At 43.1% G+C, this 27492-nt stretch overlaps 1 long non-coding RNA gene and 1 pseudogene across 2 annotated transcripts in view; one reads left to right on the top strand and one right to left on the bottom strand.

The window, feature by feature from the left end:
- LOC123772845 (uncharacterized) overlaps positions 1-27492 on the top strand; it is a 127563-nt gene that overhangs the window by 91797 nt on the left and 8274 nt on the right. The gene's annotated exons all lie outside the window — the stretch shown is intronic.
- Positions 4397-5073, bottom strand: LOC123749277 (motile sperm domain-containing protein 1-like; annotated as a pseudogene).

Here is a 27492-nt window from a genome sequence, read left to right as displayed (position 1 = left end):
TACAGTTTCCTCCACCTGACGATGACTGTAGCTTATTTACTGTTATGATCCCAGGTAGCCGAAAAACGAGTCTCTCCTTTGAGAATTATTGTCAGGACTGACCTGACTAGAAGGTCGGAGATATACAGACATGAAGATCCATATGTAAAAAATAATTGGGTAAATTTTACAGAGTTTAAGAATGTGGGCAGTGAATAAGAAAATAGATAAATGACTGGTTATGAGATGTGGATAATTTGCTGGAGGTCAGAGGCTCGCTTCGGGAGGGCTCTGACCCCACTTGAGTACCAGACATCGTGAGGGGAAGCTGCGCTCCATTTGAGCTCCCGTTGGAGAGGATCCCCTGTTGGATGTACCTTCAAGAGAAAGGAAGTGTGCAGATGTTCCAGCTGTGAAATCGAGGTGGGAACGTTGTGGTCACAAGTCCTGGTCGTCAAGGAGAGTTTAAGCCACCCAGAGACATTGTGGGCCATGGGGGCGCCCTGATCAGACTGTCAGAGGGAGAGCGCCCTAGACTAGACAATCTGTGGTGAGCACGAGTTTAAGCCAGTGTATTGTGATTACTTGTAGTTGGTCGTATGCCCAGCGACAGTAGCGAATGTTTATTGATAAGTTAGACATATTTTGGCAAGACAGAAGGCCTAAAATAAGAGTGGAGATGGAGGAACGTCCTGGAAGACGGAGCGACGTCTGTCTCCTCTGAGCGCTGGCAGATGACTGAGGGAGCCCAGCTCCTGGCGGGGTAGCTGCCTTGAGGACCGCCTGGCCGGGCGGAGCATGGACCAGCCCAAACGGGCGAGTCCACACTCTCAGTATGTAGAGAGCAGATAGATGTTGGATGCAGACATAGTGTGGATTATTTCGTCTGTGTGTTTATAAGGAATCATTTTTATTGGCGTGTCAATGGGTTGCAGGTTTGTCTTTGGAAGAAGTTGTCGAGTGGACTTCGAGCCCGTAGAGTGAGTGAGTGGAAGAGACTCAAAGACTGTTGAAGGAGTAGTGTACTCTGAGGAAGAGTAGCCCACAGTGAAGAGTAGAACCTCGAGCTGTGAGGAGAAGCAGTGAAGAGGAGTGTCACGTGCTTCTGTAATGTCAGTGGTGAAGCACCATTGTTGCTCAAGGAAAACTTCATGGTGTAGCAACCTGGAAGAGCTGCGGAGGATCCTGGTAGATAAATCCAGAAGAACCTGAAGATGTCAGGGTAGTGAACTTCCAGATGTGGACGGGAAGTTCTGGTTGATTACTTGTAGGGAGTTGGTAGTGTTTGGTTGTCATTAGCGTGCATGATGCAGTGAAAGGTGAGTGAGTGTTTGCCATTTTTGTGCCAAGGAGCACTTATACTGAAGTAGTTACAGTCGTAGGCTGGATTACCTGCAGAGACATACATGTGTGTTCTAGGATTGATAGGGTGATCGATTGATCATTGTTGTATATCAAGGAACATTTATACTAATATTTATGTTATTGAATTCATACGCTGGTTTTCCTTGTACATGTTTATAGATATGTATATTCTCTTGCTGATAGTGCAACATTGTGTTATAAGACTTGACCAACTTGAGGTTGGTAGTATTAGGTGGTGAATCAGAAGATAGGATACCACTTGATAAGTAGATGATAGAGTTCTGATGGTGTTGGAGTGCAACCTGACTGAAATAGTATAGTGTAGGATTCATTATTACTATTATTTTATGTGTATGTATTGTGTATGTGCTTTGTCCAGTAAATGTATTCAAATTTGCTGGTGTTTGCCCTTGTCCTAGTGAGGCTTCCCAGGAAGTAGGAAAAAAGGTGAGAGAGAGAGAGAACCAAGAACCACAGCTGTGGACAGGGTAGAACAGAAAACTAACAAGTCAAAGGGGATTGAGATCATATCACAGAGAGTGGGGAGTCACAGCGGCTCGAGTGGGTGTGTGCACGTGACAACGAGGCTAAGTATTGGAGCCGCATCCCCTGAAAGTGTGACGTTGAGCCCCTCTCCAAGAGCCAGAAGAGCCCAGGGTGATCTCCTGGTAAAGTATAAGCACTCTACCGAGTGCTTGTGGGTTGGGTTGTCCATAAAGGATCAACGACAACACCACCAACCGCAATACTGTTAAGTGCCTTAGCCCCAAATGGGTATGCCAGATGTGAGAATATCCTTTCGGATCGACTGTAACCACACACCCAGACTCCATGCAGGGAGGCCAGATGCGTCGAATGAACAATCTGAAAGGGGGGAGAGGCGAGAACAACCGCCAAAGATCCTGTAGTATAGGAGAATGATAAAGACCAAAGTGGTCTTCCCCTCCACGATGCACCAGAAGTCCTTCTCTCACTGGGTCGTTCTCTCTGCAACTAGCTTGCAGTGATAAAGCAGGTAGAGGACGGGTCCTCACATCGAATTTGATATTCGGTGATCAGGAATAGGGGCTGGAGCCTGAACCCGCTCAAGTGCCTCTTCAGGACAATTGTTAGTAAGGTAATAAATGGAGGCATTACTGCAGAATGAGGGAATGACATACAGGCCTGTGTAAACAGAATAACACTATTTATTCAATAACTTACTAATACACAACCCCACACTTTATATTAAACCAAGAGTGTCACTTCAAATCTGACAAACACCACTTTGCAGCAGGTCTCCTTGATCCACCACCTGACAGGTGTATAGACAGTCTCGACCCACTGCACGGGTCATCAACAACAATGAACTAACCTGAAAATACTTCGTGTACACTCTTCTCAAATCATCCACGTCACCGACACACTACGTCAACATATGTAAATGCGTATATTATGGAGGGTATGTGGTTGTATTGAGAAGGGCCAATAGTCATGATGTATCAAAAATAGTGGGATAGATAGGCCTGGCCCCCAAGGAACTAAGGTTCCTATTAATGATTCTGTTCTAAATTACACGTCTGCTGTCTAGTAGCTAATCGTCTACACGACTTCAACAGGATGAATTGATACTTCTTATAAACTAACTTGTTTATTAAACCCTCTAATAACCCCCATATACATTAATACAATAATTTTCTTTACCACTCTACCTCACGTTAAATGCATTAGTCCACACAGACAGGATGCAAGGTTTACAATTGCAACTAGGGTAAAGACTACTTGGAAGGACACTAGTAATGGTTCTAGGTAGCCTGGTATCACTTGAGCAAACTTGGTTTCACTAAAACAGCCTAGAGTAATCTTAGTGATAAAAGCACTAGCTTAGACTACACCAGAATATAAACTAGACAAATTTGCCAGAACATGGACTCTAAGTATTATACTTACCTTATTCAACCTTGATTCTCTAAGATAAGGGAGGAGGAGGGGGAGATCGGAGCCCACGAGGGTAGAAGTGAACACAACAGCCAGACACAGAGACCGAACACAGCCCCCTCCGCTCTCATAAATATGCTGCCGGGAAGCAAGCCTAGCTGATCATACAGCCATAAACATTATAAGTCTTCACCGACATTCATTATTAGTTACTTAAACAGTTCTAAGAATAGCTGATAACTAGTTAAATATTATATTTAATAATCAACAATCTCAGAGTCTGAATGCTCTGTGAGAAACAAGATTTATCATCTTAAGTCTGGCAAGGAAGACGGAACCAAAGGCACACCTAGGAATTCAGGCTCCATGAATGTGAATGTTATTGTTAATTAAATATCCTTCTCACATGATCCAATCCTGTCAATTAATGTATAGTAATTATTTAGAGCTCAATTTGACCTCTGGTTTCCAACTAAGAACCCAGGGTTGTAACAGCGTACACAACAATGTCACCAAGACAATCACCACAATAACACACCCACAAGTAATTTACGTTACTTTACTCAATGCCACTAAGACATACAACAACACAAGTAAATTACTTTAACAACAATGTCAGACATTAAATCGATTGCGTTAACGTCACGCGGACGACCATCAATCGGATACAATTAACGTGAATTATTTGAGCAATTGTTAAGTAAACACCCACAGTTACATTAATCAGTCACTCGGACAATTTACCAATACTTGCTACAAGTGGCATCTGGTTAAGCTAGATAATACAGAACAGCACTCTAAATATATTTACTGAAAGGAAGTAATCTTCCCCAAAGTTGCCCGACTCCACAGTGGTTGCACACTTCCCTGTATTCTCATCTTGATCTTTAATTGATCTTATTTAAATTTCAATATAATAAGTTTATTGAGGTAAAATACACACAAAGGGATGAGGTAACTCATCCCTTTGTGTGTATTTTACCTCATTTTATGATGTGTGTAATAATTCACATGATCTATCCACTGACGCTTTCTTTAGATATACTCATACATAAAGGCATTTAGTACGGCATCATTTTAAAATGACCCGGTATCACTGCAATCTTCTATTCCCCAGGATTTCCATCCGCAGAAATCATCCTGCTCTTAAGATAGCATATGTCAAGGAGACCTAGGACATACGCTAATACAGTTTTGATGTTTGAGTTCAGGTGCATGTAGGATGGAATTCTCGATTCAGTCTGGTCACCCTCAGTGGACACCAGTAACCCACAAAGGCAAATGGTAGCAGCAGCAGCAACTAACACCAGGCTTGGACCAGCATTCCCTTGATCGGCTCCAAGCGGATGTTGGTGCAGTGGGAGAAAATTTGTCTGTAGCTCTTCCCCCCCCCCCCCCTCCCTACCAGAGCGTGTGGGAGCATGGACGGACTGGAAGTGGTCACCATCAGGCCCACTACAGGGCTCTGGTACAACACTCAGTAACACAGCTGGGACATCCTTCTTTTCCAATTCCTTTTTCTTTCCATCTTCACAGATTTGTATGCAAATTTTATCCCTTTGACTTGTCTCGTTTAACGAAAGATTTGTTCTTAATGATGTCTATTGAACATTTTGAACGACCAATGCCCTTTGGACTATGCACGTTGAAACATGATAGGTTTTTACACAGCACCGAGTAGGAGATACAAAACGCATAAGGGTTGTACAAGGTCACAATTGGCTTGTGAGTACTGTGATCAGCAGCGTAAAAAGCAAGCGATGTGGGAAAGACGAAAACTGGGTCTCTGCTATCCAGCCCACTAGGTTGCATCACCACATTACCTTAGGAATGTACAGGGGAGGCAAGACAGGAGTAGTGACACGAGTGTACACAATCGTAACAAAGGGTTGTTTGTGAAGGAAGGAAGCGGATGGCGTCGTCGTTGTCACCGTATACGGCGCCATTGCAGGCAATGAGTCACAATAACGTGGCTAAAGTAAGTTGACCAGACCACACACTAGAAGGTGAAGGGACGACGACGAAACGTCGTCGTCCCTTCACCTTCTAGTGTGTGGTCTGGTCAGCGGCGCCGTTGTCACCGTAGGCGTCCTCGGCATACACATGTGTGTTCATTTGAAAACTTTTTAAATTAAAAATTTCTTCTACTTCATAAACCTCGTCACCGTAGGCGTTGTCGTCACCGTAGGCGTTGTCGTCACCGTAGGTGTCCTTGGCATACACACGTGTGTGTGTGTGTGTGTGTACTCACATAGTTTGTTGGGATCGAACTGTCGAAAACCCAACACATTTAAAATAGGTTTGTTCTGAGTGTTTTTCTTATGCTTTGTAATATAATGGGGTACATTAATTTTTTCAGGTGTCAGCCTCAGCGTGACCTATTGTCAGGTGCGACACACGTGGTGCTGAGGTCTGACAAAGGACAAGAAATAGTTTTGGAAAAGACTGCATCATGGATATATTCGGCTATATCACGAAATACATGAGAGTACATTATATACAATATAATACATGTATATATGTTAAGGCACTGTACATAATATGTACAGTTATATATATAACTTGAGATACTATGAGAAAGTCGTCACTCATCCGGTGATTCCTCCCACTTAAGGATCATCTACTTTTCCGGAATTAGTACCACTATCGGGAAACTGCGTGTTACCTCAACGCCGACCTCTATATATCAAAGACGGTGACTTCCACAACTTCAAAGACGTCTACCATGCCGCTAGGTCCTCGCGTCCTTTTCCTTGGTGAGGGTGGAGCATACTGTAACAGTTGGGTTCAGCTGGACACACACACACACACACACACACACACGCACACGCACACGCACACGCACACGCACACGCACGTACGTACGTGACGACTGGATGTCGACGCGATGGAGGGGAGTAGATTTCTGTTCAGTTCATTCTCCGACCAGCACTCATTGCCTCGCCCGGTGATTTTGATTGGCTAACAGAAATTCCCGCCACCGGACGAGCCACACCGTGCTGACCGTTAACGACCTTCACGGTCGTTAACCTTGTTCTTCCTGTAATATTGAAAGTATTACTATTAATATAACAGTGCCTTTTTTATGCGACGCAATAACACGATAAAGCATTCCATAACACTCCTCCCCCCTTTAAGAGTGTTATCTTGGAGCATTCAGACTAATTTCCTTCACCGAATGTAGCACTATTCCTTTTGCGTCCATCATATTAAGTTTTAACTCATTCTAGTCATGATATGTCTTATCAGACATACCTTATAATTTTGTAGACATGGTGCCGTACCTACTGACCACTGATCTTTGGCGTACAGGATCTCCTTTGCCTCCAACTGCACACAAAATCTGTTTTAACAACAAATCATCTTTATAAGTATATAAAAAAATACCAACCCGTTCTCGCACTTTCGTATAGTCAATATTGACTTATTAAATACGTGCATGTGACGTACTAAACATACTAGTTTTCCTTGAAAAGCTTCATAGAAAACACCGACCTTATCTAACCTTAGTATGTTAAGATAAGCATCTTATTGCTTCGTAACTACAATTTTTACTTAACCTATTATAGGTATAGGTTAAGTAATAATTGTAATTACAAAGTAATAAGATGCTTATCTTAACATACTAAGAAGGTTAGGTAAGGTCGGTGTTTTCTATGAAGCTTTTCAAGGTAAACTAGTATGTTCAGTATGTCACATACACACGTATTTAATAAGTCAAAATTGACTGTAAGAAAGTGCGAAAACAGGTTGAAAAATACATAGGTACGTTTTCAGAACACAGCGCTTTGGACGGTGTGGCTGATGCACACAAGTACTTTACTGAGGTCTACCGTCCCTCATCACTTTACTCTTTCTTATTTTCTTTTCTAAAACGTCTTGATTCACACTTCCATCTACTGCCATTATACTTCCGTCTCCTGTCGTCATACTTCACTCCCTCGTCTTCACCGACGATCGTCCCTTTCGTCTCCTCATTTATCCGAGACTTCGTCTTCGACTTCCATCGAATCCTCGGTTTTCTTCTATTCCTCCATGCTTGTATCATCATCATCTCACACTTCTCACCTCTATACAACTCCATCTCTTCTCTTTCACGTTTTCTGTGAAACGTGTCAACTCCTGACATCTCAAAGAACTTAACTCCATTATCCCTATGCTTCTGTGCTCGTGGACAACCTGACGCTCTACTTCTGTCCTCGGTCTGTCCACATCCTTCCTTCTGCTCAGCACAGTTGCATTCACCTTCCGACTCTTAATTTCAACGGGCTGGGCTCTAGGAAGCGCTGGAGCAGGTTTTCCCGCTCTTTGACAGGATAAACAAGTTCTGCAATACCTTTTTACATCTGCGGCCATACCTGGCCAATGAAAATGCTCTTGTATTTTCCTAAATGTCTTATGGACACAGATGTCCCGCCATTTCTAATGCATGGGCAACTTCCAATACAGAGTTCCTATAACCTTGAGGTACAATCACTTGATCCTTTTCAACCCAGTCTTTGTCAGCTGGCGCATGGTCTGATCGCCATTTTCGCATTAAAACCCCGTCGTCCAGGTAATAGTAAGTAGGTGACGTGATACAAGCATTTCCTCCCTTAGCTTCCTTGATATGTTTCTCAAATTCTAATTTCTGGGCAGCTATAAAATCTGGTTTGCTTACCTTTATGTGGGATGGTAATTGTGGTCTTACTTACACTCTCGCTGTACTTGGTGCTGCATGTTCCTCGAACAATCCTTTTAGGCCAAAATCCACCTCTTCCTCCTCTGCAGAAGATACGTCCATCCTCTCTGGCACATCTTAGTCGAGCACTCTGCGCTCGGGTTACGACGCAGGCCGGATATACTAACATTTAATCATCTTCCGAGGGATCATCCAGAATACTGGCTAGCGTTATGTTATCACATTTATCATCTTCCAAATTGTTTTGATGTCCGTTTGGTATATCACTGCGCAGTACCTCTGGCAACACACTTGAACCACACAAATCGTTGCCCAAGATGACGTGTACTCCAGGAATGGGTATGTCCGAGCACACTCCTAACATCACTTCATCTGTAAAGTAATCAGAGGTTAGCTTTACTATACACACAGGTATATCCATCTCTGAATTTATACCCCGTACCTTAATGATTTGTCCGTTTATACAAGATGTGTATTCAGGGATCAGGCTTTTCAGTATTAGGCTCTGATTCTCTCCTGTGTCACGTAATAGTGTGACTTGTTGGTCAGGCCGACCCCCAATACTCACCATACCTTTGCTAATGAAAGGGTTATATCCTTTCGTAATGAACGTCATCACCTGGGGCAGTTCCTCTTTTAAACTCTTATACGGACGACTGTATTTACTTACTGTGAGGGACACCACTCTCCTGCCTTGCCTACACTCTCTACTGAAGTGTCCAGGCTTGTTACATGTGTAGCATATTACTGTGAGAAGGGAATCCTCGTCCTCTCGAACTACGTTGTCCATTATAATAGGATTCGCCATGTCTCCATTGTCCTGTACCTCGATTTCTAGGACGATGTTGTACTTCCTCCCTGACCCGAGGGTGCGCTAGCCTGAACCTCTAATTCGTCACCTCCCGACGGAGAAAATTCCACATACCCCTGACTTTGTCTGGCTATCGGCTTGCCCGTATATCCACGACCATCTCCACTGTTCCAAGTATACTGTCTTTTACTACCGTGCAACTTTGCGTGACCTTTTTCTTTGTTCCTGGAGACTTCTGTAAGCTTCCATAATTACATCTGCTTTGTCCGCTGCTTCTAAGAGTGTTTTTATTCCTGCTTCTTGAACCTTAAACCTGGTGTCTGGAGTCACCATCTCCAAGAATTTTTCCATTAACATCAATTGTTTTAAGTCTTCGACCCCCCTCCCCGCTCAGCTCGTTGATGCCGTGAGGGGGGCATAGTGGGCGGCTGCTGGAGTGTGATGCTCCTTGGCACAGTCCTCATGTCCTTTTCTAGCCTTGCACTCCTGCTGCTGTCTTCTCTAATTTTGCCGGATCGCTTTTTCCTTTTCCTTATGTTTCGTTTTTCTCCCCCCTCTTCTCCTATCTGCTTGTCGTTTCCTGCCGACCTTTTGCTTGTTTTGGATTATTTCTTTGGACTTCTTCTATTTTGGCACCCGGGTGCTTGAGGAGGCATACTCTTGCACCCGTAGAACTGTAGTACCCAACGTCTCGAGCGAGGGGAACCTTTTATTGTCAATCCCCCTTTCGTCGCTGAACCCGATCTCGACGGACTGACGGTTCTTAAGGTGGCGTTTGTGGGGCGTATACTCACGACGCACCCCTGGGGGGCCCTGGCATGATCGGCGATAGCTTCCTGTTGGGTGTCCTGCCTCTAATTGTGGCTCCATGGTGGGTATGGGGGCACATTCGTGAATGAATTTCTTTCTCTTCGTCTCTATGTCGATGAATGTTTCCGTTTTACCCTCTCAGGCTCGTGGGGTGGGCGACCAAGCCCCCGAGTCGGCCTGTATTGGAAGACCAGGCTCTGTAGCTTCCGCTGCGTTGGGCCCCGACCTTGCTCCTCCTTTGACCGTCCTGACTTCTTCCCCCAGCTCCCCTCCCTCCTCTGTGGTTGGGTCGAGCCTCCAGCCCCCAGTGGTGACCACTTCGTCCCCTGGTGCGGCTAAGTCTCTCGTTGTGACTACTGCGCCTTTTGACCCCTCTCTCTCTAGGGGTTCTCAACGCCGTTCGCGCCCCAGCCACACTCCCTCGATTCCTTCCCGTGCTGATGCGTATCAGGCCTTGTTTGGTCCTGCTTCATGGGCCAAATACTTTGATCTCCTCCCTCTTGATTCTGCGCCTCCTGACGATTTCTCCCTCCATCGGCATCTTGTAGATTCCGTGGATGCGTCTGTTACTTTCAACCCCACTCATCTCGGTGCACGTGTCGTTGCTGCTCCCCAGGATGCAGCTTCCCGCTTGGCTGCCTTATCTTATCTTGGCGAGATCCCTGTTCGGGTCTCCAAGAACGTTCAGATGAATGCCAGTGTTGGCACTATTCTCCTCCCACCCCATGTTCCAACCGGTGTTCGGAATCTGCAGGATTGCCACGATGAGATTCGGCATATCCTTGATGCCCAAGGCCATTCTGTCCTCCAGGATGACTCGTTTACTCGTCCCCCTCGTGGTCGTCGCCGTCAACCCCTTTGCGTTGTGAAGATCACCTTTGATGGTAGGACCCTTCCATCCTCTGTCATTCTTGCTGGTGCTAAGTGCTCTGTCCAGGAGTATATTCCTTCTCCTTGACTTTGTAACAAGTGCTGGAGGTTTGGGCATGGTGCCCTCCACTGCTCTGGGACTGTCTCTCTCTGTCCTTTGTGTGGGGGTGAAGGTCACTCTAAGTCGGAGTGCACTTCTCCCCAAGCTCGCTGCCTCAACTGCGGTGAGGCCCATCCTACCTTCTCCCGTGCCTGTGTCCATTACAAGCTTGAGGCAGCCGTCCTCAACCTAAAGCACCGGAAGCGTTTATTTTTTCCTGAGGCGAGGCGCAGGTTCGCCGGCTCCCGCCTTATACTAACATCTCTTATGCTCGCGTGTTGCGCTCTTCTCCTCGTCCTTCCCCTCTTCCTCAGACTCTCAACCGTTTCCGGGCCTTGCACCCTGATACGCCCACTGCCCTCTCCTGTTCCTTTGTGTTCTGTCCTGAGGGGTCCCCCTCCTGGTCCTCTGTCTGGGGTTCCCCTTCTTTCTACCCGGTCTGTCATGTCTCCTGTGTCTTCTTCCTCGTCCCCCTCCGATCCTCCTTCACATCCTCTTCCTCCATCTATCTGCTCTCCCCGCCGCCTGTCGGTGCAGGCGGATGTCCATCGCTCTCCTCACGGCCGTCGTGTGTGCTCTCGTTCAGCTTCTCCTGTTGAGACACTGGAATCCGTTGCCCGGTACGAAGTTGCTGGGACACCAGTCTCTTTAAGGCAGAAGCGTAAGCCTGGCTCCTCTCCTTCCTCCTCCCCGGCGGGTAAGAAGGCTTTGCTTTCTTCCTCAGCTCCTACTTCTGGCTCTGTTGCTCCTTCCCCTCCCGTTTCAGTGATTGCGCCCCCTGTTCCTGCTATGGAGGTTTCTTTGGCCCCTGCTTCCCTTTCGGTTGCTGCTCTTGCTGGGGTGCGCTCCCCTCTTTCTACTCCCCCTCTTCCTGCTGCTGTCCTTGACTGCTCCTCTCCGTTGTCTCCTCCTCTTCCTCCTCACGACCCTGCCCGCCCACCTCTGATCTGTTCTCCCGTTTCCTTCCCTCCGTCTTTGCTCATTTTACCCATGCCCCCTAACCCTGACTTTGCTGACCCTGATCCCGACCTTGATATTCTTTAACGTGCTCTGTTGCTCTTTCGCCTTTGTTTCTTCCTTGTTCGCTGTTTTTGTCCTTTTTCTTCTCGTCGTTCTCCATTCTTCAATGGAACGTTCGAGGTTATTACGCCAATTTCCTCGAACTCCAACTTCTGATTTCGCGGTTTTCGCCCCTTTGTGTCTGTCTCCAGGAGCCGATGCTTGGTGCTCGTCCTGGTCGTTTTCGTGGCTATTACTTTCTCTCCCCCCACCCCCCAGCCGTTGCTGGGGCTTCTAATTCTTCTGCTCTCTTGATTCGTGCTGATGTTCCCTTTGTTCCTTTACTTTTTCCTTCCCCTCTCCATTGTTCTCCTGCTCGTATCTTTGTGGGGAAATGGTACACAGTTTGTTCCATTTATCTCCCCCCAAGTGTCCCACTTTCTCTTCCTGATTTGAAACACCACCTAGACTCCTTGCCGGAGCCTGTGCTCCTGCTGGGTGACTGTAATTGTCGTCATTCTCTTTGGGGTGACGTTCTAACGAATACCCGGGGTCGCCTTCTTGAGCCATTTCTCCTCTCTTCTTCCCTGTCTCTTCTGAATTCTATTGAGCCCACTCATTTGGACTCTCGGACTCGCACCCTTTCTTGTCTTGATCTTTCTCTCTGCTCTTCTTCCCTTTACTTAGATTTCACGTGGCAGGTTCTTGATGACCTCCATGGAAGTGATCATTTCCCCATCCTTGTTTCCTTTTTCTCTTTTTGCCCTTCCTTCTCTTTCCCTAGGTGGCAGTTTGCTAAGGCAGACTGGACCCTATTTACCCTCAGTGCTGCTCTCTCTGACCTCTCCCTTCTGCCTCTCTCTCGCGCTCTCCTCCTTTTTCATGACACTGTCTTCAACGCTGCCCTCCATCTATTCCTCGCTCTTCCTCTCGGGGTCCACGGAAGTGCGTTCCCTGTTGGAATGCGGACTGTGCTCGGGCTGTCCGCTGTAAGCGTGCAGCTCTGGAAGAGGCACCGCTGTAGGCAGACGTCTGATTCTTTTCTTTTCTTTCGGAAAGCGAGTGCGGTGGCCCGTAGGGCCATCCGTACGGCTAAACGTGAATGTTGGGCATCTTATGTCTCAACAATTACGTCCGAAACCCCTCTGACCCAGATCTGGAAGCTTATCCGCAATATAGCAGGTAAGTTCGTTCCCGATGTTTCACCGGTCCTTCACCTCCATAATAATCTTTTGGCGGACCCGTTGCAGGTCGCTTCCGAAAAGGGTTCCCACTTTTCTTCTGTTAGCTCTGGTCTTCATCTTCCCCAATGTTTCCTTCTTCGTAAACCTGTCCTTGAGTTTCGTCCTTTAGATTTCTGCACTCGTCTTCAGCTTCCCTATAATGATCCCTTCTCTCTCTCTGAACTTCGTTCTGCCCTGGCCCTCTGCGGTTCTACGGCGGCGGGCTCCGATGGTATTCATTATGAGATGCTTCGCCATCTCCCTCCGAGCACGTCTCAGTATTTACTGAGTCTGTATAATCGGATCTGGGAGTCGTCGTCAGTCCCTGAGGACTGGCTCGATGCCGTTGTCCTCCCTGTTCGCAAACCGGGGTCTCTGGGTACTTCCCCTAAGGACTTTCGGCCTATTGCTCTCACAAGTTGTGTCTGCAAACTCTTTGAACGTATGGTTAACGTTCGTCTGATGTGGTTCCTGGAACACCATCACCTCCTCTCCCCTTCTCAATTTGGTTTCCGCAAGTGCCGCAGCACGACAGATGTCCTGGTGAACTTGGAGGTCTATATTCGTACTGCTTTTGCTGCGAAGACCTCCGTTGTTGCCGTCCTTTTTGACCTGGAAAAGGCTTGCGACACCACTTGGCATTATCATATTCTATCTCAACTTCATTCTTTTGGCCTTCGTGGTCGTCTCCCTCTCTTTCTCCGCAGCTTCCTCTCTCGTCGTTCCTTTTGGGTGCGCCTTAGTACCGCGCTCTCTGCCTCTTTTCAGCAATACGAAGGTGTGCCCCAGGGTAGTGTTCTGAGCACTACTCTTTTTCTGGTTGCCCTCAATGGTCTTCTTTCCTCTCTTCCTTCAGGTGTCTTCTCCGCTCTCTGTCGATGATCTTACCCTTTGCTGTCAGGGTGATGATTCGCCTCTCCTTCAGCGCCGGCTTCAACTTGCAATTGATGCCATGTCGTCTTGGGCCACCGATCTTGGCTTCAAGTTCTCTACTTCTAAGACTTGTGCCATGACTTTTACGCGGAAACGGGTCGTTCTTCGTCCATCTTTGTCACTTTATGGTCATCCCCTTGAGTACAAAGATTCCGCGAAGCTTTTGGGGTTATTCCTTGACACTCGTTTGTCTTGGTCTCCCCATATCTCTTACCTCCGTGTTGAGTGCTCTAAGGCCCTTACCCTCCTTCGGGTCTTGTCCCATACTTCTTGGGGGGCAGATAGGCGCACTCTCCTTACTTTACATTCCTCTCTCGTCCTGTCTAAGCTCGATTATGGTTGCCCTGCTTACTCGTCTGCTTCTCCTTCTACTCTTCGCCGTCTTGATGCTTTGCACCATACTGGGTTGCGCCTCAGTTCTGGTGCCTTTCGTTCGACTCCAGTCCTTAGCTTGAATGTTGACACTGGCTTCCTGTCTCTCCAAGACCCCTGTCTTCGCTACTGTCTTCGCTACTGTCTTCGCTACTGTCTTCGCTACTGTCTTCGCTACTGTCTTCGCTACTGTCTTCGCTACTGTCTTCGCTACTGTCTTCGCTACTGTCTTCGCTACTGTCTTCGCTACTGTCTTCGCTACTGTCTTCGCTACTGTCTTCGCTACTGTCTTCGCTACTGTCTTCGCTACTGTCTTCGCTATCTTGCGCGGTCCTTACAAATCCTTCCTCTCGCCTCTGTCGTGCTTTAACTTTTACCCGTCCTGCGGTTCCTGTTCCTCTTCACCACCTCCCTCTTTCTGTCCGGTTATCTCCTCTACAGGACTCATTCCGTTCGTATTTCTAATGTTTTTCCTCGTGTTGTTCCTTCTTTGCGCCCGTGAAGAGTCCCTCTTCCGCGGTTTTGTACATCCTTGACCCGTATCACTAAAGCTTTTACCCCTCCTACGGTTCTAAAACGCCTTTTCCTTGAGCACTTTTCTTCTCATTCCCGCTCCGTTTCTGTCTTCACCGATGGGTCTAAGTCTGCGGACGGTGTTGGCTATTCTGTTGTTTTTCCTGATCGCACTTATGTGTCACTTACCTCCGGAGACTAGCATCTTTACAGCAAACCTTTATGCTATTCTCTATGCTATTCGTCTCCTGCTTTCTCGTTGTCAGTCTTCCTTTGTAGTTGTTGTTGACTCTTGTAATGCCCTCATGGCTCTCAGGTCCTTCAATCCAGTTCATCCAATAGTTGTCGAGATCCAGCATTGGTTGTTTCTTGTTCACAGTAAATTTAAGTCGGTTGAGTTTTGTTGGGTTCCCAGCCATATTGGTGTGTCTTTAAATGAGCGTGCGGATGCTGCCGCCAAGGAAGCTGTCCGCTCTTGTCCCATCTCTCGTAAAGGTATTCCGTATTCCGACTTTTACCCGGTTATCCATTCCTCCGTCCTTACCCGTTGGCAGGCTTCTTGGTTGTCTGTTACTGGTAACAAACTACGTGCTCTTAAATGTTGTTTCTCCTTGTGGCCGTCCTCCTTCCACCATAACTGGCGGTGGGAAACAGCTCTGGGGAGGTTGCGTATTGGCCATACTCGCTTAACCCATGGTCACTTGATGGAGCGCCGCCCTGCTCCTTATTGTCCTAGTTGCATTGTCCCTCTTACGGTCGTGCATGTCCTTCTTGAATGTCCTGACTTCCAGGACGAGCGTGTGTCTTGCTTTCCAACCGCCCCTCGCGGTCACTTGTCCCTCAATAGAATTCTTGGTGACTCGGATACTTTCGATGTCGTTCGCCTTATGCGTTTTTGTTCTCGTATTGGCATCCTTGGTGATATTTAGCGCCCTTTGATTATTCTGCGCATTTGATGGTGCTACATAGCCTTCCCGGTTTGGTGCCTTCTCTTGATAATTACTTTGATACAAATAACACGCTTAGGTTTTCTCCATTGATGATGAACGTGAATTCATATTAAACATAGGAAGCGCCATACGCTCTTTGTCTGACACTTACGATAGGCTTCAAATTCTGTATCTAAAACACAAAAGGAAGTCAGACCGTATTATTAAATTTATATGATAAAGCACTTTTCCGTGCAAACATCGAGGTTGACTTATTACTGTGATACCCAAAAGAGAACTGGATCAAAACCATTAGCCAACCAAATCAAGGGACATCCCTGTCAGGAATTAATGGCTACACTGGTAGTATTACGACGAACGCACAGTCAGATGATTCTGATATGGGTTTCAAGCTGCATGGCCAGGTAGTGCTAGCCAGCTTGCCAGAGCGTTGCCATGTGTCCCAGTAGCCAGTAAGTGCACCGGGTGAAAGGGTTAGTCGGATGGTGGGGGTAAGCGAGTGAGGGCTTGCCACGGGCTTGGCTGCAGTGCCACCAAGTTTTGTGGAAAATGTGCGGAAGTATATGGAGTTAAACGTTTGTTTGAGTGCTGTAAGATTTCGACCAACAGGGATCGTACATTTTCGCTGGTATTATGTATTACTCATATGGGCCAATTGGCCTCTACAGTTGCCTTCATTCTTTCTTAAAAACATCTTGACTAATATATACAAACTCGCTTATTCATCGTTTGATTGACAGTCAAGTAGATTTTTTTTTACATCTACTGTGTATTTTAATCGATTCAAACCAGTGTTTCTCAACATGGGCATATGACCCACATGGGGGCAAAAATAGAAATTGGGTTGTGTGATATTAGTGAGTGCCATTTCTCTTTGCTATATTTAACACGAGGGTGGCGATTGTGAAATTATTATAAAAGGTTGAGAACCATTGGTTTAAACATTAAATGTCATTGCTCAGTGACGAGCACAAGAGTGAAATTGTTATTATCGGACAGTCAGCTGTGGCGCTGGAAGCAAGTTTGTATTATTTTCGACTTGATTTTGCTAAGCCAGCAAACTCTAAAACTCAACTCCCCCCCCCCCTCTCCCAACTAAAAAATTTCCTATGGTGGAATTACCCCTGAACTAAACAGTATATAAAAGTCGACAATTTACATAAGACATACATGTAATAAACAACATATATGAAGTAACAGTACCATGTATATATTCAACCATGTATTAATAGCATGGATTAAAATCACTTCAAGGTGATGTAGATAGGATTCTGAAATGATCAAAAGACCGGCAAATACAGTTTAATACTGACAAAAATAAGGTTATGAGGCAAGGTAATGATGATAGTTACAGGTTATCAGAGGGAAGGTGATGAGATTGCGAAAGGAATCTTGGTCATAATTAGTAGGAATTGAAAGACCAAAAATCTATGCATAACTTTCCGAAATAAGGCAAATAGGTCACTGGGAATATTTCTAGAAGTTTAAGCAATAAAACACCTGGTGGTTTTTCTTCAGCTGTATCTAGCTCGTTAGGCCTCGTTCAGAATATGAAGTTGCTTTGGTTGCCATACTATAGAACGTGTAATGCGTAGAATGACAAAGTTAACACCACGAATTAGGAACTTTCCATGTGAAGATTGTTAAAGCTTAATTTACATTATCTATAAAGGCATAGTTAGGAGTAGCATGATTGAAGTGAACAAGTTCAAGTACGTTTGAGACAATAAAATACATCTCAAAGGAATAGATTAGCTTACGCTATTTCTCCCCCCCCCTCCCCTCCCCTCCCCACCCCAAATCCTCCAAGTGAACAAGTGGAAGAACGGGAATAACAAGAATAAGGTACCAAATGTCAATACTTAATATAATACGAAACAATGAATAAAACGTAGATGAGTTTAGATTTAGGAAAGACCTGGGTATATGCTGGTTTGGTAACAGGGATGTTGTTTAGTGGAACGAATTTCCAAGTAACATAATAGATGTAGGATCCATTGATTCAAGGGTATGTTAGACATATATGAATGACTGTGTGAATATAAATAGAAGCTGCCGTGTGTGGGCCAATATCCTTGATGTTTGTTCTTGTGGATTGTTTTAGCGATCGTTTCAACCGTTAACAGGAGCTGCCCTTAATGTCCAAATATGATTTCTACTGTTACTTAAGTTCTGCTGCTAGAAAGAAGAAGAATGGAAGAAGGTGATAATAGTATTCACGAAATAATGGAACGAAATTAGACCATTTTCGAACTAGAAAACATAATAAATTATGGTTTGTGAATTAAGTTGTAGATTAATGTTACAAATTCAGGGCAATGTTGGTTAGCACTCAACGTGTCCACTCAAATAATACATCCCATTTTAGCGTCAGAATTCAAAACAGCAATTTAGTACATCATTTTATGTCCGTCGTGGCAACTCTAGAAAACGGGCTGATGTAACAGGCAAGCGAGTGAAGTGATTTAAGTGCATGTTAGTGTTTCTTTATTATTATTATTAAGTTCATTATAAGCAAACTGCAAAGACTGGATGTGATGATCAAAGGCTGGTTCAACTTCTATTTATTTTTAATTTATTATTATTTATTATTCTATTTACTAATAATAATTTATTGACCCCTTAAGCCACCCAAGAGGTGGCACGGGCTTGAATAGCCCGTTAGACCAAATTGTTGTTTTTAGATTCAGGTACTCGGAACAAAAGTTCCAAATATCACGGTTATGGTAAGCCCGTAAGTGAAGGCTCTTTTAGCAGTTATCTGTATCAATAGCGGATACTGGAGATCTGGGGATGGGGTCCGTGGAAGTGCCAATCCAAGCAAATACCATAAGGCTGGTCAGACCGGTGAATTGATGAGGTATAAACGTTGCTCAAAGTAGAGTGCCACAGGAGTCAGCAGGGCTGGCCACAGGCAGCGTCGATGGAAGGATGTTCAGTCTGTATAGTGGTGGTTCTGGGTGCAGAGGCTGCATCTCTGCACACGCTCAGTAAACTTCCTGGTGTAGTGGAAGTACTGGTAGCACTTGAAGCACTGCCGGAGCTCCGTGAAGCGTTCCATAGTCACTTGGGTGAGTAGTATGGCGATTCCTGCGCACTAAGTCCGTAGTCCGTGGCGTGGGTCACTGCAATGGCTGTGGTGATTGTTACCTTCAATGATGGTCTGCGGTTGACTTCCGCGTTGGAGGTGGTCTTTACAGCTGCCGCTATCAACATCGGGGTCTGGTCGTTGATGTTGGCGAGGATGTCGTCGTTGTCGCCCTAGTCGATGATCCATGTGAACCATTCCTGGCGAATACGGTCCTGTCCACCAGGACCGTATTCTGTGGTGGCATGAGATCCTGTCGTGGTGGCATGAGGTCCTGTCGTGGTGGCATGAGGTCCTGTCGTGGTGGCATGAGGTCCTGTCGTGGTGGCATGAGGATGATGCCAGGGACTTGCAGGGCCGTCGTGGCGGTGGTAGTGAATATCTTCTCAAGGTGAACTTCAACCGCGATATGTTGCATTATTATATTGATGATTTTTTTCCTCTGGTTTCATTTCAACTAGGTCTTCTGTATTCCTGAGGTTAGTAATTATATCTGGAATATCTGTGGATATGTTATCTGCCTCCAATGTCAGGCTTTGCTCTAAGATGTGATCCTGGATAACCTTTTTCCAGTACGGCAATGTAAGCACAAGTCGGACCATCTACTGGTTTCTTGGTTTTGATGATGGTCCTTGGCATTGGTTTTGGGGCTGCTCTTGGGTTCTGGCTGGCTTCTAAATTGGTTTCTTCGGGCGTTTCTTCAGTTCTTTTTCGTTTATTTGTCTTTCAGTTTCCTACAATTTGCCATGGTGGCTCATTGTGAGTAGGGTTATCCTCTGGTTCATTATCTGTCATCTTCAGAAATTTTCCTTGCTCCTGCTACGAGATCACTATGTCCTTCTGACGTTAATAAATTCAGAAGGATGGTTAGGAGAGTCATATCCTGGGGGGGGGGCGGGCATGGGTGCACTGTACTAAATGAGTAACTGAGGGAGCGATGTGCATGTGTGTTGTGGAGATGGGCTGGGGTGGAGGGAGTGCAGCGCTTAGAGAGAAATTGATTCTGACCCCCCCCCCCTTGCCACCCACCCTGTGTCGCTACTCGCTTTACTATAATCAGGTGAGACACTACGAATCACGAGCCTGCCTTCTTCACTAAGTAGGTAGTTACAATTTGAAACTATAATATATATAAATATGGTCAAGTTTGTACAGGTCAGTGCTAACATTAAAAATAATGCGACATTAGTTAATTAGAGCTGACTTGATCAAATTTCGTTCAACAAAACTCCTGCACTTAATAAGTTTTGGCTCTAATTAATATGATTATATAAACTAGCATGTAATTGCAATGCACTAGATTGTTGGGCCCATTCTAATTACACAAGAATGTTGAGATAAGTGCGAACTCAAAGATTTTCCAGTTTGTCAAAGGTTCACACTCGGAATCATTACTAGGGATCGAACACACACTGCTGTAGACGGGGGCAAGTTCCTGATTAAAGCTTGCTCTAAAGAGAGAAAAACGTTTGTAACCACATCCCAAATTTTATATATTTTTAGCTATTTTTTCATAAAAAATTGAAGGCTGCATGAAAAGCTCGAAAATATTGCTCACTTAACTCTATGATGATTATAGGAAACTTTGTTTATTTTTACTTTAAAAAGTTTGAAGGTTTCCTTATAAACCTTATATTTGAAATACCTGCTAACTCTGACTCTGATGTCCCTTGGGAACATCCTGGCTGCCTTGAAGGTCAGGTGACCTCGTAGCTGTTGCTGCTTCCCCCTTCCTCCTGTGATCGCCATTGCATCCTATTATATTAGTTTAGGGGCATTAGTATCAGATTTCCCCAAAAATGAATTAAATGAAAACTGGTTCGATTTCAATCAAACTTTTTTGAAGAGTTGTACACAAAAAGTTTTATCTGGGCCAAGTCTCAGCACCGTAGCATACATAGGAAGGAAGAAAAAAAATATTGAAATAGGTGTCAGAATTATTATGAAACGATTATGAAACACAAGTGTCAACTGAAATCATATCTTTGACTCTTTGCTATCAAAATAGCATACATTAAAAAATATTATTATTAGTTTTATTTGAAAAAAAAATTAAATTAAAAAAGTTTTTTTAAATTTGTTTTTTGTATCGGACGATTTGCATGAAACTTATACACCTGAGTACATATAAGCCTATCTGTAAGGGTGCCAATTTTGGAGAAAAGTGGTTAATGTCAACCTCAGCCACAAATGGCAGCACCTTAGACTTTATTATTTTCGTATTTATTTTAAAGTAACATAAACGTTCTAATAACTTTTTCATTTTTTATTCAATTTACATGAAACTTACATCGTATATGTAGAGTGCATGTCTCTAAATTTTGTTGATAGCTTTTTTCTCTAAGTTTATTTATTGATTTTATAATAGCAATAAACATGACATATTTGCATAATTTTGGGGGGGAAATTTGAAAATTTGTATTAGGAAAACTAAAGATGTTTTGGAAATTATCTATCAACAGATCCTGTATTATATGCTAATGTGTCAGAAAAGTGTTATAGAATGATTATATCTGAAAGGTGTGTGTATTTATTCAGACTTGAAAATGTATAAAATTCGTTGAAAAAAAAAAAAATTCTCCCTTTCTATTTACACTGCAGTACTGAAACTTGAACCTATTGCAGCCATTTTCATATACAACTAGTCAAAAAATATTGGTTGACATTGAACAACTTTTCCAAAACCAATCTAATGCCCCTTAGTGGTAACCAGAAAGGAAATTATTAAACTTATCAGGATGCCATCTGCACATTCTACGTGGATTTGTTCTTCTATATTCATAAAGTTCTTCGGCACCTTACCTAATTTTGTAATTTAAATTAGGTATTTTTCTTATCAGTTATTTGACTCATTTTTCATAGCCAGGTGTTGTCTGTACTTTTTGTTTCATCTGGCAAAACACTGAAGGCTTTCTTTGCATGCCCGGTAATACATACTTTTTTTCTTAAATATTTTGTCTTAATTCGTTTGTATTAAGCATCCTGTTTTCTAATTATGTTTTTTAGTGACAGGGTTATCCATTTTGGGTCACTACTATTTGAAATAATCTAGAGTGTACCACATTCCTGGGCTTTATTTGTAACAAACATTACTGGCGTGGTAACTTGATTATGATGTGTACAAGACAAGGCCCAAGAACTGCCAGACTCCCATGTTCAGGTCTGCCAAATTTATAATTCACAAAGTACCTCTAAATATATGAATCAGATGTGAGAAAAGTCTGGCACCATAAGTTTCTCTCAAATAACTTCTCCGTGTCTAGTTTAATGAAATTTCCTCATGATCACTGTTCCCTCACTCACTCCCATTTAAGATGCTACTTATCAGTGTCTCCCTGTTACACAGGTTTGTATTATCTTACTGTGTTGGAATAATATTATTTTGTTTCATTAAAGTCATTTAAAAAATATTTGCCGTACAGGAAATTAAAGTTTGTTTTAGAATTAGTCACAATGTTTACTTAGACCTAAAAGCTCTAAATAATAATTCCCATAAAAGCTGTTTTTTTATCTAAATGTTTGGTGGATTATGTGTAACTCCTATCATTAGGTAGATCATTTTCCATTTAATTCTCTCCAAACCGTTTGCGGAGCTCAGTTTTCAGTCCCACTTTCACACTGCATTTAATACTCTTGACGCATTGCCACTGCCCGTCCTTGACTGAAATATATTAGTGTAAAGTAATTAGTATAAATAATTTTGTTAATTGTTCCGTGTTTTCTTCATACATTGGCGTTTGTTAGTAGTTTCATTTTTTGTGTACTGTCGTAAACATTAAAACCCATATTCATCCTGAATACAATATTTACCCTACTGTATATCATTAGCCTCATGAAATTAACTTCATCCAATTTATTTTTTCCACCTAGACCCTTGAAGCATAGCAATAGGTTTGTAATGGAAAATCGCTTGAGAATATATGGAAAGTAATTAAAGGCAATCGGGTTTTCTAATTTAATTATTTAAAATACTGACGATAATTAACAATATAACATTTCCCACTTGATTAAACTGGGCACCCTTGGCAATAAACGGACTAGACATACGTTTGGGTCCAATGGCTTAGTCTGTTAGGTTAGGGGAGAGACTTTCAATTTACGTTTTTCATGACGTTTTTAAACGTTAGGAGAATTTCCTTTCCACCTAACCTACCAGAAGACACTTAACTTACTGTTTTGACAACAGCAGCCGCAGCTTCCAATGGCCATAACCATATCACTATTACTGTGGTGCCTACAACAGTCCTACGTACTTAACTCTGTCTGCAAGAGCTGTCCCACGCCTACCATAAAAAATATATTGTGTAACTAGCATACATGGTCTTCTTGCTAATGTAAGCTTTCCAGTTATTCATAAGAACATAAGAACATAAGAACAAAGGTAACTGCAGAAGGCCTATTGGCCCATACGAGGCAGCTCCTATTCTATAACCACCCAATCCCACTCATATACTTGTCCAACCCGTGCTTGAAACAATCGAGGGACCCCACCTCCACAATGTTACGCGGCAATTGGTTCCACAAATCAACAACCCTGTTACTGAACCAGTATTTACCCAAGTCTTTCCTAAATCTAAACTTATCCAATTTATACCCATTGTTTCGTGTTCTGTCCTGTGTTGATACTTTTAATACCCTATTAATATCCCCCCCGGTTATGTCCATTCATCCACTTGTAAACCTCTATCATGTCACCCCTAACTCTTCGCCTTTCCAGTGAATGCAACTTAAGCTTTGTTAATCTTTCTTCATATGAAAGATTTCTAATTTGGGGAATTAACTTTGTCATCCTACGCTGGACACGTTCAAGTGAATTTATATCCATTCTATAATATGGCGACCAAAACTGAACTGCATAATCTAAATGGGGCCTAACTAGAGCAAGATATAGCTTGAGAACCACACCAGGTGTCTTGTTACTAACGCTGCGATTAATAAATCCAAGTGTCCGATTTGCCTTATTACGAACATTTATGCATTGATCCTTTTGTTTTAAATTCTTACTAATCATAACTCCCAGATCCCTTTCGCAATCCGACTTCGCAATCACAACACCATCTAGCTCGTATCTTGTAACTCTATCATCATTACCTAACCTCAGAACTTTACATTTATCAGCATTAAACTGCATCTGCCAATCCTTTGACCATTTCAAAACCCTATCTAGATCAACTTGAAGTGATAGTGAGTCCTCCTCCGAATTAATTTCCCTACCGATTTTCGTATCATCGGCAAATTTGCAAATGTTGCTACTCAAACCTGAATCTAAATCATTTATATATATTATAAACAACAGAGGTCCCAGGACAGAGCCTTGAGGCACTCCACTTACAACATTTTCCCACTCTGACTTGATTCCATTTATACTAACTCTCTGTTTCCTTTGGTAAAGCCATGCCCTAATCCAGCTTAATATAGCACCCCCAATACCATGAGACTCTATCTTTTTAATCAGTCTTTCATGTGGCACTGTATCAAAAGCTTTGCTAAAGTCAAGGTATACAACATCGCAATCCTTACCACTATCAACTGCCTCAACAATGCTAGAATAAAAAGATAACAAATTTGTTAAACATGAACGGCCATTTATAAAACCATGTTGCGACTCAATTATTAATTTATGTTTTTCAAGATGAAGACGAATTTTATTTGCTATTATAGATTCGAGTAACTTTCCCACAATAGACGTTAGGCTAATTGGTCGATAGTTAGACGCAAGTGATCTATCTCCTTTCTTAAAAACTGGTATCACATTAGCAACTTTCCAAAACTCTGGCACTCTGCCTGACTCTATTGATTTATTAAATATGGTTGACAGTGGGTCACAAAGCTCCTCTTTGCATTCTTTAAGCACCCTGGCAAACACTTCATCCGGCCCTGGGGATTTGTTTGGTTTGAGTTTTACTATTTGTTTAAGAACATCCTCCCTGGTAACTGCTAAACTCGTCAACCTGTCCTCGTCCCCACCCACATAGACTTGTTCGGCTGAAGGCATATTGTTAAGTTCCTCTTTAGTAAATACAGATACAAAATATTTATTAAAAATACTACTCATCTCTTCATCACTATCTGTTATTTGACCTGTCTCAGTTTTTAATGGACCTATCCTTTCCCTAGTCTTAGTACGATATAACTGAAAAAACCCTTTAGGATTTGTCTTTGCTTGCCCTGCTATGCGAACTTCATAGTTTCTTTTTACTTTCCTTATCTCTTTTTTAACATTTCTAACCAGTTGTATGAATTCCTGTTCTAAAGTGACCTCCCCATTTTTAATCCTTTTGTACCAAGCTCTCTTTTTACCTATAAGGTTCTTCAAATTCTTTGTTATCCACTTTGGGTCATTAGTATTCGATCTATTCAATTTGTATGGTATACTACGTTTCTGTGCTTTGTTTAGAATATTCTTCAATAAGTTATATATTGAATCCACATCGAAATCCCCATTTAAGTCACCTATCGCTGGGTTCATGTCTCGCTCCAAGACCGGCCCACACCCCATACCCAAGACTTTCCAATCAATTTGACCCAAAAAATTTCTTAGGCTATTAAAATCAGCTTTTCGAAAATCTGGCACTTTAACAGAATTTTCTCCTACTGGTCTATTCCATTCTATGCTAAATCTGATTTCTTTGTGATCACTGCTCCCTAGCTCACTCCCTATTTCGATGTCATTAATTTGCGTTTCCCTGTTAGTTAACACTAAATCTAAAATATTATTTTCCCGTGTTGGTTCCTTAATGTGTTGCGTAAGAAAACAATCGTCAATTAATTCTAGAAAATCTTCTGCTTCACTATTCCCTGTTTTGTTCAACCAGTTTATTCCGCTAAAATTAAAGTCACCTATGACATAAATACTGTTAGATCTAGATGCTCTAGATATTTCATCCCATAGATGCTTTGCTTCCATTCTGTCTAAATTTGGTGGCCTATATATTACTCCTATTATAATATTATTAGCTTTATCGTTTAATTCAATCCAAATAGTTTCTGTGTGTGGCTCTGTTTTGATTCCCTCTTTGAGACTACATTTCAAATTGTCCCTAACATATATGGCTACTCCACCTCCTCGTCTAATATATCTATCTGTGTGAAATAGTTTAAATCCATATATTTGATATTCAGCTAATAGTTCTCTATTTTCTACATTCATCCACGTTTCGGTAAGTGCAATAATATCTATTTTTTCTGTGCAGACAAGAGCATTTAATTCGTTAATTTTATTTCTTAGACTTCTACTGTTAGTGTAATATACCCTAAGTGAATTGTTTTTTTGCGGACCTTCTCTTTCCCTGATCGTTTTGCCAATTCCTTTCTCCCACAAACACATACTTTTATTACCTCCTTCCTCCAAATCAATTCCCATACCTCTATCTACTAACAGTTTAAACCCAAACAAACACCTCTAACCACTTCTTCCAACGAGTTCGCAACAGCAACAACCCCAGCTCTCGATAGATGCACCCCATCACGAGCATACATTTCATTTCTTCCATAGAAGTGTTCCCAGTTGTCTATGAAAGATATTGCATTTGATTTGCAATATCTTTCCAGCCGGCAATTGACACCAAGTGCCCTCGATATCCATTCATTTCCCACTCCCTTTCTTGGAAGAATGCCACATATGATCGGGATTCCTCCCTTGCTCCTAACTAACTCTATGGCTGTTTTATACCTCTGAATCAGTTCCTCACTCCTAACTCGACCAACATCATTTCCTCCCACGCTAATGCAAATAATGGGATTGTTCCCATTACCAGCCATAATATCATTCATGTTGTTTATAATATCACCAATGCCAGCTCCGGGATAGCAAACCCTTAACCTGTTCCCCCTATCTCTAGCACAAAACGTTCTATCCAAATACCTTATCTGGGAATCTCCCACAACTAATGTTTGCTTAGGTACTTCCTTTACTTTCTGAGGGGCCTGCGCTTCCTTTCTCTTCGTTGCTTTCCCTTTTGCGCGATCCACAGTCTCTCCACAGCACTCGTCCTCCAAAACGTCAAATGAATTAGAAGTTGCTATGGCGTTTGAAGGCGGCTTTATCAAAGTCTTCTTAAGGCCCCTGTCTTTCACAACTCTCCAAGACGAGGTCCCTTTACTGCTGGTCTCCTCCTTCGTTACTTCTCGTTGTTCTTTCATCTGACGCACCTCCTCCCGCAGAGAGTCCAACTCTGTCCTCAGGGCTCCCACTAGAGTCACCAGGTCCTTAACTACAACTTCCATATTGCAATGATAATATAACAACACTCAGGAGCTCCGGTTAACACAACCTCTCACTGTGACTTCACCATTCATTAATGGAGTTACATTACTCGTTCAATACCTTTGAATATAGGTACAATACAGTTCAATACCAACTCGAGGCAGCTCCTATTTATAACCACCCAATCTCACTCATATACATGTCCAACCCATGCTTGAAACAATCGAGAGACCCCACCTCCACAATGTTACGCGGTAATTGGTTCCACAAATCAACAACCCTGTTACTGAACCAGTATTTACCCAAGTCTTTCCTAAATCTAAACTTATCCAATTTATACCCATTGTTTCGTGTTCTGTCTTGTGTTGATACTTTTAATACCCTATTAATATCCCCTTTGTTATGTCCATTCACCCACTTGTAAACCTCTATCATGTCACCCCTAACTCTTCGCCTTTCCAGTGAATGCAACTTAATCTTTGTTAATCTTTCTTCATATGAAAGATTCCTAATTTGGGGAATTAACTTAATCATCCTACGCTAGACACGTTCAAGTGAATTTATATCCATTCTATAATATGGCGACCAAAACTGAACTGCATAATCTAAATGGGGCCTAACTAGGGCAAGATATAGCTTGATCTTGAAAAACATAAATTAATAATTGAGTCGCAA

Source organism: Procambarus clarkii, chromosome 32 (assembly GCF_040958095.1).
Source record: "Procambarus clarkii isolate CNS0578487 chromosome 32, FALCON_Pclarkii_2.0, whole genome shotgun sequence".
Classification (NCBI taxonomy): domain Eukaryota; kingdom Metazoa; phylum Arthropoda; class Malacostraca; order Decapoda; family Cambaridae; genus Procambarus; species Procambarus clarkii.
This window is presented reverse-complemented; position numbering and strand designations above follow the sequence as displayed.